Source organism: Acomys minous (assembly GCF_964271855.1).
Source record: "Acomys minous genome assembly, chromosome: 13".
Classification (NCBI taxonomy): domain Eukaryota; kingdom Metazoa; phylum Chordata; class Mammalia; order Rodentia; family Muridae; genus Acomys; species Acomys minous.
In genome coordinates, this window is record NC_140495.1 from 96,229,491 (window position 1) to 96,246,870 (window position 17,380).

General features: G+C 42.6%; 1 protein-coding gene across 3 annotated transcripts in view; it reads left to right on the plus strand.

The window, feature by feature from the left end:
* The first annotated feature begins 2,770 nt into the window (after positions 1–2,770).
* The window catches only part of RHOBTB1 (Rho related BTB domain containing 1), a 114,078-nt gene continuing 99,468 nt past the window's right edge, over positions 2,771–17,380 (plus strand). The window contains exons 1-2 of one of the 3 annotated variants that reach the window (XM_084751992.1): positions 2,771–3,033; positions 6,790–6,883. The gene's annotated coding sequence lies outside the window, so the exon portion shown is untranslated. Of the gene's footprint in view, positions 3,034–4,870; positions 4,890–6,789; positions 6,884–12,726; positions 12,785–17,380 lie in introns of those variants that run through there. The other 2 variants (XM_084751993.1, XM_084751996.1) reach the window with 2 other exon arrangements.

Consider the following 17,380-nt stretch of genomic DNA (forward strand, 5'->3'; position numbering starts at 1 on the left):
CAGAAGGTCTGCATTTCGGATGTTAGCTAACGCAAAGTAACGTGTGCAACATTTTAGCTCTGCCTGGTTATTGAAATCCTTATTCGGTTGCTAGAATTCTGTCACCATATGGAAGTGGAGACAATTATATTACATTTGGCGGCAGGCACGGTGGAAGCTAGGATATAAAAAGGCATCCCCAGCAGGGTGCTCACAGGCAAGAAGAGACTTCAGCTTCTTTGAAATCTCTTCCCTCTTTCCTCTCCCTGGCATGTCTCTGCCCTGAGTCCTCCCTTCACACCTACAGTGTCTCCAGCCCCGAGAAAGCTATGAGATTGTCAGGCTAGGGCCAGAGAGTACGGCGTTCAGAATCAGTACATCGTATGCAATAAGGCTGAGTGTTCCTGAATAAGAGAAAAATTTGCTTAAAAAAAAAAAATTCACTCCACTACTCTCATCCACCTATTACTGGGTGACAAAGAAAACCCTCCTGACTTAGTTTCTTAGATCTACCCAAAGCTCTTAGTGGCCTTGCGTGATCTCAGTGCCACACCATCTTTGGCTAGTTTAAGCTTGCAGCTATGTGCGCATCTTTCTCACTACCCCATATACCTGTATTTAGTTTCCCCAAAACATCTTTGTTGACTACCTACTGCCTGCCAGACACTGTTGGAAGGCAAAAAAAAAAAAAAAAAACCAAAAACAAAAAAAACAAAAAACAACAACAACAACAACAACAACAAAAACGCCCTCTAGTGTTCCCTGCCTTCCCTTAGCCTAGTAGGGGAGAAAAATAAAGGTGACACAAATTGACATGAAATTAAAATAATAACAAGTGTTTTCTGGAGAGGAGGGTGGTAGTTGAGGGGGAGGGGAGGGAGGTGTAGCACGCTTGAGAGAGTGCTTGCCTAGCATGCAGGAGGCCAGAGTTTGGTTCCCTGGGACCACATAAGCTGGATGTGGTGGTGCACACTTGTAATCCTAGCACTGTGGAGTTGGAAGCAAGAGTGTCAGAAGTTCAAAGCCATCCCCAATACAGAGTGAGTTCAAAGCCAATCTGGGATATATAAGATCTTGGGATTTTTTTTTTTTTTTAAGAAGAGGAGACGGAGGAAAGAAAGAAGAGAGAGAGAAAGAACAAGTGTTGCAGAAGGGAGGGGAGACCCTGGAACATGAGATGCAAACAGCATGCAAGCGTCTCCCAGACCAGGCCCTCCTGGTGCATGAAGGTTTACAAAGAAAAGCCTCTAGCAGGAGAGAGCATGCGCAGTGTGGGAGCAGAGTGGGAGGGCTGAGCGGGCTGATTCCAGATGTACCCAGGGGCCATTGCCATGGAAACCTCTCCAGCCATAGGCAGTAATCTGCAGTGAGGCCAGGACTAGTGAGTAGGTTGGGGCTTTGCGTTCTTGTTTGCCGCTTTGTGGGAGAGTTGTACTTAGTTACCTCCTTTTCGTATTCTGAAAATATATTTCTGGCTAGAGTCTGGAGTATGAGTTAGCAAGGGGCAAAAGTTATATAATGCAGTCGAATATTTCCCATGGAAAGATAATGGTAACTGGGCCCATGATGGAAGGAAATGGGGTGGGTGAGTTTTACAAAATGAAAAGAGCCGAGGGCCTTGGGGAAAGTAGTACATGGACCATGTGTGCACCGTGCAGCAGTTACCTGGAGACAATAAGGAAGTGTCAGAAACCAGAGATAGGTGCTGAGTTCAAGACTGGGTGTGTTGATGACATCACAGGTCATGGAATGTAGACATAAGATTGTGTTATGGGTGTGATGTTTGTTAAAGACGGCAGGATTTGGGGACGTGATGACGTCACAAGACATCCTACACAGACACTAATTGTATTATGGTCGTATTATGGGTGTGTAGTTTGTCAAAGAGGATGAGGGTTTACATATAAACTGATGAGTCATCTTCCCACTGCAGAGTCTGGGCATAGATACAGTTGGAGAGAGCCATTGTAAAATGAGTCAACAAGAACATTAGACAAAAGTCTTCAGGAAGTCAAAGGCCATGATGGCCCTGCACTAGAGGGTGACTGATGAAGAAGGAAAGAAAGAACAGCAAAAGAAACAGAAGGAGATCCAAGAAATGACTGAATGAGTCATAATGGGCTCGGGGAGAGGTGGGAGTAGTCAACTTCTTCAAAGAAAGAGGGTGGATACAGGTGGATGCACTGGGTTTTGGTGGGTGCGGTGACTCACACCCAGTACTTGGGAGACAGAACCAAGGAGACTACAAATTCTGGGCCAGATCCAGACTAAGAGAGAGAGAGAGAGAGAGAGAGAGAGAGAGAGAGAGAGAGAGAGAGAGAGAGAGAGAGAGTGGGAGGCGGGGGAGGGAGAAATAACACCTTGTATATGCTGGGACCCTTTGGGGTTATTATTACTTATTTTTCTCTTGAACAAAAATGGAGAGCACTGGTCAGTAGGTAATTGGTTTTTAAATAAAAATAAGTAAATCATGCCAAAAATAAATAAATAAATGATGCATACCATAACTGTAGCTGTCATTCATTCTGCCTGTGGTTCTTTTCTGCTTACCTGATCAATTTTACTTGTGTCTCTAAACTGTACTCAGGAAGGGAGCATAATATAACCGTGTATCATGTTGGTGACCACGAGAAAAGGAGAGAATGCGGGTAGCCTGTGAGCATGGGACAGTACCAACCAAGTCCTGTGGTCTGAACTGGAAAGAAACTGTGAGCCTGAAGTCCAGAGACCTTGGCACAGCCCCGCCTGCTTCTGCTATCAGTGACCTACTTGTGCCCAGTGTAAATAAGCCAAGAACTGTCCACAAAACACCACTGCCGCCTCTCCTGCTGGTTGCCTGTCGGGGAAGAGACCCACAGGCTGCCGTGTAGAAGAACTCATACCCAGAGACTTCTGTGGGGTGAGCGGCAGTCCGTTTCCCTCCCTGCTCCTGCTGCAACTTGGACATTTGAACCCTCCCAGAGAGAAGGCGCAGTGGGGGTCAGTGTCTCAGCACAGTGACCGGGTGGTAACACAGATGTTAAACTGAAGCAAAAAACCAGCTGATGATGGAAGGTAAGAAAATGAGCCTGGGGATTACTCTGTGTTAGGGATGTGAAGTGAAATCGAGAGGTTGGGAGCAGGCACCTAGAAGGACACATGGGTGGTTTGCAGTGTGCTGTATTACACTTGCTAGCCCTTAGGGACAGGACCCAGGAAGCGATTTTTCTGTTCTCGAGGGAGTCCTATTACAAACATCCTGGGCCATAAGATACATTAACGTGATAGTCTCAAATTCATTTTGTGATCTGATTTACTAGGTTCAGCAATTTTCCTCATACGTACTCTTTTAACTTGACTTTTATGTAAAGATCAAACCAATTTGTATTCAAAAATAGAGAAATAAGATAACACGCCACCCACCAAAGTATTCATTTTGTTTCATTTCTATCCTCTGTCCTTTCATTTTTTTTTTTTCATCTAACCAACTTCGACAGTGGAACTGTTACCACTTAAAAATCAGAACATTTCTTCTTCTTCTTCTTCTTCTTCTTCTTCTTCTTCTTCTTCTTCTTCTTCTTCTTCTTCTTCTTCTTCTTCTTCTACTACTACTACTACTACTACTACTACTACTACTACTACTACTACTACTACTTTTGGGTTTTCAAGACAGTGTTTCTCTGTGTAGCCTTGACTATCCTGCACTCACTTTGTAGACCACGTTAGCCTCAAACTCACAGCAATCTGCCTGCCTCTGCTTCGTGCCACCACTGCCCAGCAGAACATATTTTCTAAATAGTTTCCTGACCCATGTCTTGAGAGTCTTTCCAGACGGTTTTGAAAATCATGGAATTACCTATACTATGTAGTGCTCACAACACTTAAGCAGACTGGGACCCTGATGGAGGTTGGAAATGTGAATCTGTAAGGTGTCCCCTGGTGACTTATAAACTTCCTGAGAGCAAAGACGTTACTGGGCTAGAACCATCTGAAACAAAACCAGAGACCGTAAACACGATTCCCATAGTGAAATGCTTAGGGTGCCTTTGGTTTGCAGAGAGAATGACTAACCCAAGAACTTAGGAAGATGCCAGAGGGAAGTGCCAATGAGTTGGCGTGGACACAAGAGATGAGCATCTCAAAGCATAGGTTTGAGAGACAGGAACCAACCTTTCCAGGGGGTAGTGGTAGCATGGGGAGATAAATTACTGTCAACACAGGTCCTGTGTAAAGTGGTCTGTGCTGATCTCAGCTCTTGGGGCACTCTACTGGATAAGTGCTTTGGACACGGTTCTGCTGGGGTATGTTGAGAGCTGTTAGAATTCTCAAACAGAAGGACTTTGAGGTTTGGAAAGAACATCCAGATCCCACAGAAAACAGAAGTGGTGGAGATCGGGAACTGGGAGGGAGATGGTAGAGCGTGGATGAGCTCTGACAGGGACTACGAACTTGTAATGGGAAACCAAGCTTTTGCATATGGGTGAAGTGAGGAGGCAGCATGCTACACTGGAGAATAAAGATAAGCCAGCCTGTAAGCCACAGAGGGCGATAATCCCACTGGTTTTAGGCATGGAAGGAACGATAAATTCAGGAGAGACTGAAGATGAGGGTCTGACCTCAGCAAAGATATCGATGATTCTCTATTTGACATCGACTGACCTAGAGTCCCCAGCAGTCTCTCCCTCCATGCCCAGAAAAGGGGTTTCCTAAAGGGAGTCCTCATGCAGGCGAAGAGAGAGCTCAGTTGATGAGCATTTGCTGTACACGATGAATATCCACACAAAAGAAAGCTAACCGTGTTACCTTGTGCTTGTAACCCAGCACTGAGAGGGCAGAGACAAGAAAATACCTACGACTCATTGTCTGCCCAACCAGCCTAGCCTGCTTGGTGAGCCTCGGGCCACTGGGAGATCCTGTCTCGAAGAAACAAGGTAGACAGCCCCTGAGAGACCACAGCCTAATAGTCCTCCCTCCCTCCCTCCCTTCCTCCCTCCCTCCCTCCCTCCCTCTCTCTCTCTCTCTCTCTCTCTCTCTCTCTCACATACACACACACACACACACACACACACACACACACACACACACACACTCACACAGGCCCAAAGAAGGGGAAAGACAAATAATTTGCTAGTTGAATAATTTCTGGCTTATATTCATGATGCTGCCGAGCTAAGCTCCAAGTTCATCTCTAGGAATAACACCCTCCTTGTAGAAATAATGACTGCCTCCATGGGAAAGTGCTGTTTTGTCTTTCGATTTTCCTATAGTTAGCCCTATGTATAAATAGGCCATTTTATCTCAGTGTCCCTGTACTGTTGCACATGAAAAAGTCCCTAGGAATTCCATCCCAGAAGGATGAAATACTTGCTTTCTCTAGAGAGTATGATAAAGTGACATGATTTTTTTTCTGAGGGATATTAAAAATTTATCCTTTCTTTTCCCCCCAAAGTACCAGGAAATTCAAATACAAATTCTACTACTTTTAGCTACTTTTACTGTGTTGATCAGTGTATGAGCATGTGCATGTGTGTGTATGCATGTATGCCTGTGTGTGTGAACATGTGTGCACTTGTATGTGTTTATACACTTGTGTGTGTATGTATGTATGTGTATGTGTATACATGTGCGTGTATGTGTGTGGATACATGTGTGTGTGTGTGTATGTGTGTGTGTGTGTGTTTTCCTTTTTATTCTCAACATTCTTCTCTGGTTTCTACTCATAACTCATTAACTCTATTTTGGAAACCACATCAAATCTGTAAGTTAAAGTGTCAGGGTACAAACATACTAAATGCCTCTTAAAAGAAAACTGAGATTGGCTGATTCTAGCAGTTTAATTTAGCCTTGTTTTATCCCCAGCACTATACAAGGAAAAAGAAGAAGAAGAAGAAGGAAAAGAGGTCCTGTGACCCTATAACATTCTGAGACAAATATGTCCAGAAGATTGCACCCTTCCACATAGATGAGTTATAACCAGAGAAAAGAAAGTGGCAGACCAAAGCCACCTGATTGGCCCCAGCTGGTGTTTGCCTTACCGGGTTATGTTTTGCCAGCACTCAGTCTCTGATTGGCTGGAGGGCAGATGGCTGCAACTGGGTAGAACTGCAAAGGTGTTCTTAGGTATGCTTGCAGTCTGGACATCACCTTACAGTACAGGTCACCATAGCGGGGCTTGCTTTGGGCCACCCATGAAAATATGCAGGCCAGTTGGGTTCTATCTTAGTTCAGTGCAACAGCCCTTGTAGTTTTAGTGGGCTGTCTCTCTATCCCTCACCTCATTTGATCATCAGAACAACCCTACAGAATAGCTGAGAGCATCACTTCCCCCCAAAAAGGTCGGAGAACTGACCACAGGGATGTTGTGGCTTGAACAAAGCCTGAGAGGCAGCAGGGATAGAACTCAGCTGGCAACAGACTGGCCTAGCATGCACAAAGGCCTGGTTCTACCCCCAGCACTGTATAAAAGCAGACATGTGGTTGACACTGTAATCCCAGCACTGGGGATGTAGATGGATGAGGAGCTGGTACTCAAGGCCACCCTCAGGTACATAACAAGGTTGAAGCCAGACCAGACTACATGATTTAAAAAAAAAACAAGATCCTGCGAAGAGGGTTCATTCACTCTGGCACCCTGCTTCCCAAAGGCGGCCCCTTTCCCTTGCTGCAGTTTCCAGTCCCTCTTGCTCTCATTCTTTCAGAGATTTCTAAGTGGTGTGTCCTGGCTGAATAGTTCCTGCCCTGATGAAGGATAAGCTCTGGCATCCCGAACTAAGACGGTTACGGTGATTTCTCCTCCTGATTTTGTGTCTCATGCTTCTGTCTCCTTCCTAGGTTTCACAACAAAGAGGCTTCTAGAAGCGCACCCTTCGCCAGGCTGTCTTCAGTAATGAAGATGGAATTGAAGCTTATTCTTCCCTTGTGCCTGGTAAGCACTAGTGTGCGTAACTAAATTAGTGTTGCACTCCACAGTATTTACCAAAAAAAAAAAAAAAAAAAAAGCAAAAATGCCACCATATGAATAACACCCAAATTTGTCTTAGAGATATTTGTGTTTTTATAACAAAAAATAGGAAAAAAGAACATTCCATCTTTAACCATTACATCATGGGTTTTATAAATTGTAGTTGAACATGTTTCCTCCGATGCAGAATTTGAGACATTTTGACCTGCATAGGAGTTGGGATCACAAACGTAACGCGAGTCTTCCCTGCATATTTCAAACGCCAAGTACAGTTTTGTGTACAAAACTGACATGTGGCCTCTGAAAAGTCACGACCACATACGTGGAAGATTTAGAAATGGACAGATTGCTGTTCTGTAGCATTGCCATTCTTCCCAGAGGCCCGGCTTGAAGTATCTTCCCCTCGTGTCCTCAGCACTGGCTGTCTTGAACTCGGAAGTGCATGATCACAAGTGGCTGGAACCAAGGTCAACCTGAACAGGGGAAGCCAGCTTTTGAAGGAAGGGAAATATTACTGGGTCTTCCGTCTCTCTCTAGAATGACTCTGCTTTGCCTGCCCATGAACCCGTGTGCTAATTTCGGCCCACGATGTGTTTTATTTCTATATTTAATGCTGTAATGTATATTTTAAGGAAAAGTTGTGTGTGTGTGTGGCTATGAATATTGTAAGCATTTCATTTATCCCAGGCTTGGGGAAGTGAACATACCTGAATGTGTCTGAGGGCTGAATTACAGATAACTCTTAAACAAATGTGGCTTTTATTACCTTTAACTACATAGAGCAACTTCAAAAAAATTACAAACTAGACGTCCTAAGGGGGACTCTTAATAATAAATCATATGAACATTCCGTTATTAGCATATAGATTGGATGTATGGAGGAGCTTGGAAAGGGCCAAGTTTCCCTGAAAATGCTTTATTCTGTGTCTAAAAATTATACATAAGGCTGGAATTACATGTTTAAAACACCAGATCTTATCGCCCATAAATACAGCATTTGCAAAGCAAAAGTAAACATATGCCCAGCCTGTGAGCAAGTTATCGAAAGGTTTTAAAAGTGCTAGGGCCCCAGAGTAACTATATGCCACTACGTGTGTGTATATAAGTAACTTAAAAGGTAGCGTGGGGGAGGGGTGTTTATCCTACATCTCTGACTCTGGGGCTTGCGCTAATGAGTCACCATCTTATTTACACTATTAATCCCCAAAGTAATTGCTTATTTGAAGAAGTTCCGTCTTTGGGGGTTCCCATTAATTAAATCCATTTGCAGTGTATGCAGACTTTTCAAATTCTTCAGTTCTGTTTTTCATAGGCCTGATTCAAATAGGTTCATGCCATAATGCCTTTTATGAAGGCATCAACCTTTTGGTTTTAAAGGAAGTCTCCGAAGACCTCTGTACATTCAAAAAAAAAAATGCTAACTCAAATTCCCCTGTATTTTAGAAAAGTCAACCTATTAAACATTATTATGTAAAATGCTCTCTTGTGATGGTGAATATAGCTATGCTGAATGCGTGTCTGATTTCTAATGTTTCAGTAAGTTCCATTTATTCAGCGTTCTGGTTTCTTTTTTCTGGCTTTGACTTTGCAAGGCTATTTTTAATTATCACTCTGCCTTTAGGATTTCAGGCAAGCTTTTCAAGGTGCATGCATTTAAATATATATATTTTATGAACTATTTGAGAGTTTCACACATGCTTACAATGTATTTAGATCATATTCAACCTTTGCTTCCTGTAGCCCCCCACCATTTTCCAATTTCATTTATTATTTTTTCTTTTATGGATTCATAGGTAGGGGAAAGCAAGGGGAGAGGAAGATGGCGGGAGCTCAGTGGCATGGCAAATAAGGACTTCACAGAAAAGATAAGGAAGTCCACAGTACAAGAATGAATATACTTAGACCCTAACCTCAACCTCAATCTTTTTTTTGTAAATGACTCATTGAGTCCAACTTGTGCTGTCCATATACTCCTGGCTGTGGAGCCACCCACTGAAGTGTGGTTGGACTATTGGGGCCACACCCTTAGAGAAAACTGACTCTCCCTCTCCCAGAATCCATCATCTGTCTCAGCCAGGGGTGGGGGCCTCATGAGCTCTTCCCAGCTTCTGGCTGGAATGGTGACTGCCTAGGTGGCGTGCAGGTAACCACAGCTGCTCTGAGGTCGTGACCACGGCTACCCTGTTATAACAGGGCTCCAGAACTTAGCACAACTGACTCCATGATGGAAGTACCATTCAAGCCATAAAACTCAGCATGCCAAAATAAAAACAAATAGCTAATCCATCAAAGTCCGTAGTTCTGAAAAAAAAAGTCTCTAAATGGGCTAACCTTGCATTTTGGCTTCTGTAGTTTCACATCTGGATCACTGTTCTTATTAACTGAAGGATGTCAAGCCAGAACGTGGTTTTGTGCCTAAAAGCTCACCTTTAGAAAGGCTCGGTGCTACACTGGGACCCTGAACACCCCGTGTATCCTCTAGGCTAATAAAGACTTTCCACTGGCTTAAGCCCATTCCCAAGCGGTCTTCTCTGGTGATCGTCATGCCCAGAAGACACTGTTTCTGCTCTGGTCCTCTCTGCCCTCTGATTCCTACAACCTCCCCACCCTCCCTGTCCTCATGATTCCTAAAAAGGTGCATGTAAAAGACTGACCTTGCCTACCCAACTGGAAGACAGCAAAAACTACGAAGCCAGATTCTCCTAATTCTAATGCTGAAGGATAAAGTAGCATACCTCTCAAAGTTGGAGGTTTTTAAAAGGTAGAGTTTCCAAAGAACTTTCAAACATGTGACTGAGGAAACTGGGAGATTATATAATCAAAATACACCACAGAAATGTTTCTATCCACCTTTACTTGGAAGCTTGAAAAACATTACTGAAGGGACAAAAGTGGGATTTTTTTAAGCAGAGGGAAAGTAGCAAACAGGATGGATGGAGGCAGAGTGTGCCGGGTGTTCAGGGGCAGCAATCAGAGTGTGGAAGGCTAGAACTGGACAGTAACAGGGAAAACAAATTTGAAGCCAGGGCAAAGAAGCCATGCCTAATAAAGCTATCTTTAAGCAGCTGTCAGGTGCATATCTAGCTTGCTGTGTGCCTGAGCATACTACAGGGTGTATTTCTCTTTGCAAGAAAACACACAAAGCAGAAGCTGGACACATTTGGGTTCAAATTCCAACCTAAGAGTATATACAAACCAAACGGGGTGTGTCAACAATATTTACTTTTCCTGTTGCTAGGATGAAATGTCCTGACAAATCAAGTTAAGAAAGGGAGGATTGGGGCTTGAGAGATGGCTCAGGGGGGTTGAGAACACAGGTTGCTCTTCCAGAGGAGCCGAGCTCAATCCCCAGCACTGATGTGGCTCATTACAGGCTGTGATTCTAGTCCCAGCAGGATTCAATGCCTTCTTCTGGCCTGCATGGGCATGGTGCACAGACATTCATTCATATAGGCAAAATATCCCCTACACATAAAAAATATTAAAGAAGAAGAAGATGAAGAAGAAGAAGAAGAAGAAGAAGAAGAAGAAGAAGAAGAAGAAGAAGAAGAAGAAGGAGAAGAAGAAGGAGAAGAAGAAGAAGAAAGGAAGGAAGGAAGGAAGGAAGCCAGGTGTGGTAGAGCACACCTGTAATCCAATCCCAGCACTCAGGGAGGCAGAGGCAGCCGAATCTCCGTAAGTTCAAAGCCAGCGTGGTCTACAAAGCAAGTCCAAGACAGCCAAGGCTACACAGAGAAAGGGCTACTCAAGAGAGTAGGCACTTGAAGCACCTGACCACATGGCATCCACAATCAGGAAATAAAGGACTGGGTGCACGTTAATACTCAGCTTGCTTTCCCTACTTCCTATAGACCAAGACTCCTGCCCAGGGAAATATTCTGCACACAATGAAGACAGGTTTTTCTCACGTGAATTAATGTAATCAAGATAATCACCTACCTACAGACCCTACAGACACACCTAATTCTGGATCCTGTCAAGTTGGATGACTAACACTAGCCATCACACAAGCCAAATGGAAAAACAAAGAAAAGAAAAGGCAGAAAGACACGGTCCCCTAAAATGGAGAAAAGTCCTACAATAGCTTTACTCTGCTTCATCCCAAGGACAGGCATCAACTGTTACCATCTTAACACAGGATTATATCGAAGATTTGAAAAGGAAAGAAACCTTGATACCCTGAAAAATTCCCGTACCTTTAAGAAAAATAAATGTTATTTAATTAACTCTCCATTTAAGCAATGATCTATGTAAAACTTAATACCAATGGTTTCCTAAAAAGACACAAGTTTCCTTCTTGCTGGAATCACCCTAAGGAAGCATTTTCTCTCACTTAGAGCAAGCACTTGTGTTACCATTTGTATAAATTTTTAATACTGAATAAAATATTAGTGTTTAGCTTAATATTGATTCTAAGCATAATATCCCTCCATAATGGAACACTAATTGGTTAGAATTAAATCAGACAGATTCAAGAACCCTGAGACTATACCAGCTAACACTTGTAATTTTTTTTCATTAGTTTCCAGAATTCCAATTAAAACGGAATTAATCTGTTGAATAAAAGATCATGGGACAATATGAGTTCTGTGTAGTGTATCATGTACAGCCACTTCCTTCTCACTCTTCCATCTTCACTGTGGAAAATAGGAGGGGACTAGGGGAGAGAGAGGGAAAATTTCACCCACAGAGTAAGAAACTCTGAAACTGAGGACATCCGAATCCATACGCAATGAGATGGTGTACACTCATTGAGGTGGTTTACTGAATTAAGGTGTTCTACTGCTTTGGGGCTGTCTACATGTGTTGAGACAGTTTGCATGTAGTGACATGTTTTACTGCCTTGATGTGGTATACATACATTGAGGAAGTGTATATGCATTGAAGTGGTCTATACGCATTGAGACAAGATGCATACACTCAGGTGGTCTATAGGTATTGAGGCAGGATGCATACATTGAGGTGGTCTACAGTCGTTGAGGTGGTCTACATGCATTGATGCAATATGCACGCATTAAGGTGATCTGCTGCGCTGACGCAATCCATGTGCACTGTGGTGGTCTTCTGCATTGAAATCATCCACATGTTTTAAGTTGGTCTATGGCCATTGAGCTCCATAGCTTATCGTTATATCTTATACATCTTCCTTAGACTTCCAGGAGCCACAGAGTTCCCTTCAGTAATATTAGGCCAACCACACTACCTCATTAAGTCCTTGAGGAAACAAAACAGTTCTCAGTGGGTGGGTACCTTTGGCCCCTAGGGACACTTGGTAAGGACTATAGTCTTGGCTGTCACCATTAGAAAACATACAGCTAGTGAGTGAAACCTCGATGCAGAATATCTTTTAGACACACAGGACAAGTCCCCACAACAAAGCCTCCTCAGCCCAAGAGGTCAAGGTAACAAGGCTGAGAAATGCTTAGTTAAAGACCTGCATGGAGCAAGCGTGGCACCTGGCCCAATTACTCCTCATAAAAAAAATACTGGGATGGACTGATGCTCTTGTTACCATAATGGAGCTGAGAAGGAAGAAAATCATACACATGGTGTTAGCCCTGAGCACTGCAAACAAGGTAGCAAGCCCTCTCGGGGACACCTGCTTGGGGTGGCCTGTTTTTAGGTGCTGACCTACTTAATGCTTAACTGTTCTAGAAAGCCTACGGATAGGTAGTATTAAAGTCCATCGTCTATCATGTGATGTCTATGTTCTCAGAAATTACAGAGAAATAGGAAAAGGCAGAGTAAACATGTGGCATACTTTAACTTCTGCTACGGGAGTCTTCTGGTGGTCATAGCTTTGTTTTGGAAAACAAGACATGTGGCTAGACAAAGGAAGTTCACCAGCATTACCTTCTGTCTAGGGTAAGATCTCTCATTAACTAATTTCATGGTACGTGGCTATTACAATCTCAAACCACGTTAAATACAACCCTCACTGACACACACACACACACACACACACACACACACACACACACACACACACACACACAATGTTTGACTTGATGTTAATCTATTTTAAATAGAGAAGATTCTTTCTTGACACAAGAATTCAGAGTCCAAAGACGTGAGCTTGCATTTCAATGTTGGAACGAAGCATGGAGCTGTATGACCTTGAATAACTTACCTAACTTCTCTGAACTGTTTCCTCACCTATTTAATGAGTATATCATTATCTCATAGGAGGGTTGGGAGAATCAAATGAGACATAAAGCATTTGGCAGATGTTAAGCAGGTAATAAATGATAATGGTCATTGGTTTCTTTCTTTCTTTCTGTTTCTTTCTTTCTTTCTTTCTTTCTTTCTTTCTTTCTTTCTTTCTTTTTCCCCTTTCACTCAAAAGCAATTCTGGGTGTCTTGCATTGATATGGTGGCTATAGTGACCTTCAATTGTCATTGTAACATATGACTGTCATACTTAGAGTAACTTCTTTATGAAAATAAGTTCAAATCACATCTCTTCAGTTCAGCCGGGCACAGTGACACATGCTGTTAGTCATAGCACTTGGGAAACAGAGATAGGATGATCTCTGTGAGTTTGAGGCCAGCCTGGTCTACAAAGTGAGTTCCAGGACAGCCAGGGCTACATAGTGAGACTCTGGCATGAAAACAAAACAAACAAACAAAACTTCAACTCATTTCACTTAAGTTGATTTGAAAAGGAAGGGCCAATCATAGTGCCACACACCTCTAATGCCCCACTCAAGAGACTGAGGCAGAAGAATAATGAATTTGAAACCAGTCTGGGGAACATAGAGAGACATACCTCTCTCTCTCTCTCTCTCTCTCTCTCTCTCTCTCTCTCTCTCTCTCTCTCTAAACAGGAGGAGGTGAGGGAAGAGGAGGAGCAAGAAAACACATATTAAACATGTAATTTCCCAATGAGACTTTTTCTAAGGAAAAAAAAAGTAGATTTCCAAAATTAAAGAATAAATGATGTGCCTCTCTTTATGGCATATTTAATATAGCTGATAATCCCCTTCCTAATTAGCCATGTAATTATAACTCAACAGAAAATTTCCCCGATGAACGTGGTAACCTACTTCAGAGAGGGAAGCGACACCCAGTGGCTACTCCTACCTCGAACTGTGACACTTTCTCAACCGTAATTTGTTCTTAGCCTGATAATCTCAGGAGACATAAGGAGCAAGCTCTGCATAATCTAGTTATTCCAAGGACTGGGTGTCAGCTAAAGTCACCTGTCGCTGGTGTGCTCCATTGGGCATTCCCTTGATTCCTCTGAAAAGATTCACTCTTTCCCTCTTCCTACCACCAACATTCCTCAAGTTTGAAACTAAAAACAAGGCTGAGCCAAACACAGTCTCCCTTCTTCGTGCCTGGAGTTAAGCCCCCTTCTTTACTGAGTCATGTTTCCCTCATTCCCAGCTTCCAAAAAACAGAGGCCTGAACAGCAATGAAGAAGACACCCTATCAAGCATTTATTCCCACCACATCCTACACGAGATTAAGGAAAGGGTTTTTTGTTTATTTTTGTTTGTTTAAATCTACTTTAGGAATAGATGCTTGAAATTCCCAAACATGAATGGCGTTTTTTACTTCTATTTCTTTGGTTAGTTTTTGTTTGGGGCTTTTCTTTGTTTGTTTTTATTATTTCGAAGGCAGTCTTCTGTAACCCAGGCTGGCCTAGAACTCATTATGTAGCTAAGGATTATCTTGAATTGGTGGTTTTCCTTCCTCTACTTCCCCAAAGTGTCAGCATACCCAGATTTATGCAGACACTAAGGCTACCTTGGCAGCCCAAGAGTGTTTCCTTGTTTGGGTTTGAGTTTCCGGTTTTGATCATGTGTTTTGTCCCAGGTTAAAAATGTGTTCAGACTTAGTAGTTGATTCTGCGTGACGCCAATTGATATGCCGTTGAATTCTCACTTGTGACAAGTTCTGCTTGTTCTACACTTTTGTGTCACTATACTCTGTGGATGCCTTTGCATCTAACTGCAAACTCCAATCCATCATTAATTTCTGGATCAGATCCACTCAACATAGGCAGACACATGACTCATGAAGCTAATTAATTTAATTGATGTGTCTGCCGCCCCCCCCCTCCCTTTCTCACTGCAGCCTCATATTTCTCTTTGCCTCCAGCAGCTCCCTAAGTCGTGCAGCGTCGACAGCTGTGGCTCCCAGACCTCTTTCCTTCTGGCTATCCCCTCCCCCATTCTAGTGCATTCCAGACAGTCCGGGTACTTTGGGTTCTGTTTCCCTCGGCACCTTTGCACTTTTATTTTCTGTGTCTGTGACACTGGTCTCCAGTCTCCATGACTTGATCGCTTTGTTCTATTTGTCTTCTTCTTCTAGTCTTTGTTCAAATTTTGCCTTCTCAAGAAGACCTTTGTTATCCACTTTCCTTAAGCTTGCTCACTCCCTGGGCTTTTCCCTTCCTGACTTATTCCTCTCTATGGGGATTTGTCACCCTCAGATAAATTTTATAGCTAACTTCTTTCTCCTTCTTAGCACAGGAACTACAAGAGGACACTTACCTCTGTTGGGTTTGCTGGTTGAACCACAATTTGCTGCATGCATTGATAGGCATTAATTGCATTGGTTTATACCCTTATTAACCTTTTTTCTTCTCTATCCTCAAAGCATGATTTTGCCTTCGATCACTTTTTTGTCCTGATATTCTACCTTAGTTGTAGCTCCGTTATGCTAAGACCCCAAGTTGCCTAAGTAATCCCTAAGCAGAAAGAATAATTAATGCAAGAGATGGCCCAAAGCCTGATCTCAAATTGTACTACAGAGCCACAGTGACAAGGACAGCTTGGCACCGGCATGAAAAAAGACACTTTAACGGCTCCACAAGGAAAACATTTCTCCCAGTTAGATTTTGAAAATAGATGAAATTTCATCTTGCTTGCTTTTACTACTGTGGAGTTTAACAGGATAAGTTTGCATTTCAGCCACGCTCCTCTCCCCAATATTTTTGCTATCAGACAAGGACATGCTTGTCACCTAAATCTAAGTTACCTAGTACGAATTAGACTCCTGATGAGATGACTCATGGGTGAATCATGATGGGGCAGAGGATTGGAAGCACCAAGTCTACAAATAGTTAAATGAGGGAAAACATGAAGATAAGTTTCCTTTGAAGCTGAGAACATTTACACACACACACACACACACACACACACACACACACACACACAAAACAAATATCGGGCACTTAAACTTGATCCAAGAAAGTCTCTACCTTCCCACAACAACAATGATATAAATATAGATCATGGCCAAAGATTGCTCACTGTTGATTCTCAATGATGACATGTGCTACACTGGGAAGATGAGCAGAGTTTGAGGTATCTCTGACCAGCTGTTTATCATTTTGCAGTAGAAAGGGAAGAATTTCTCTATCTATGTCCTCTATGAAAGGGCATGAGGGGAGAAACATTTAAGGTGTTTTATCATTTAGCAAAGGGACCTTGAAAATGTTAAAGATGTGCTGAGTGGATCTCAGGCTTGCTGAAGTCAGTCTTCTAAATAATAAGCCTCCATTCAGAACAACAAGAGGAAAGAATTCCGGTCTATGCTGCTCAGCTCTCTCTCGTGCCCTTGAATGGTGTTTCCAGACATGAGGGGGGGAAAGTGCAGATTTTTCTGAAAAGCCTACAACCTTTAGGGCAGCTCCAGAGCGGTATGACCTTAGTTTACCTCCCTGCTGCCCCACAAGTTTGCACTACAAGTCTGCTTAGTACAAACATGCAGAGACCCACTACTTCCAATTTCACTTCCCTCTCCACCTCAGTCTGCAGCTTGCAATAAAGCAAAGCCCAGAGCATGTTAATATATCTTCTACATAATTAAAGAAAATCTCAACCCCTACTCACTGTGTCCCTACAAGTGAGAGATCGTTATGCCCTTTGAAAGAAGCCTTTTGGAAATGCCCTTAGGGATATGAACAACTAAGAACTTTGTCTCGAAAACGGTGGAGTGAGCCAGGAAATGTATTAAAGTAGCCAACAGTTCCTGAGAAGCTTTGAAGGATTCTGAAGACACCATTAAAAATTAAATAAAAAGCCTCAGCTTGGATTTGTGCATGCTTCAATAGGCAAAAAAGTTATATTTAATGCACAGGGTGTTGAATCTGAATTAGTACAAATATTATTAATTTAATGTTCATACTGCATTTTATGGTTTATAAACTGGTTTGCCATAATTTTATACATTTCCCTCACAGCAGCACTATAAAATATATCAGCATTTTATTTTTTCCGCTTGATGGATGAGGCGAGCCTTAATAAGTGATTCATTTCTTTCCTGTGCATATTGGTTAACTGGTAAATGATTAATTTATGTCTACATGAACTTCATCACTCAGAGTATTTATTTAAGTGTGAGTTGGTATTTATTTTGCCTGCAAAGCATTACAGTATCCAATTATATATGCATGTTTTAAAGGCAGTAAAGCAGCCACCAAAGGCTAATGCAACATTAAGTCAGATT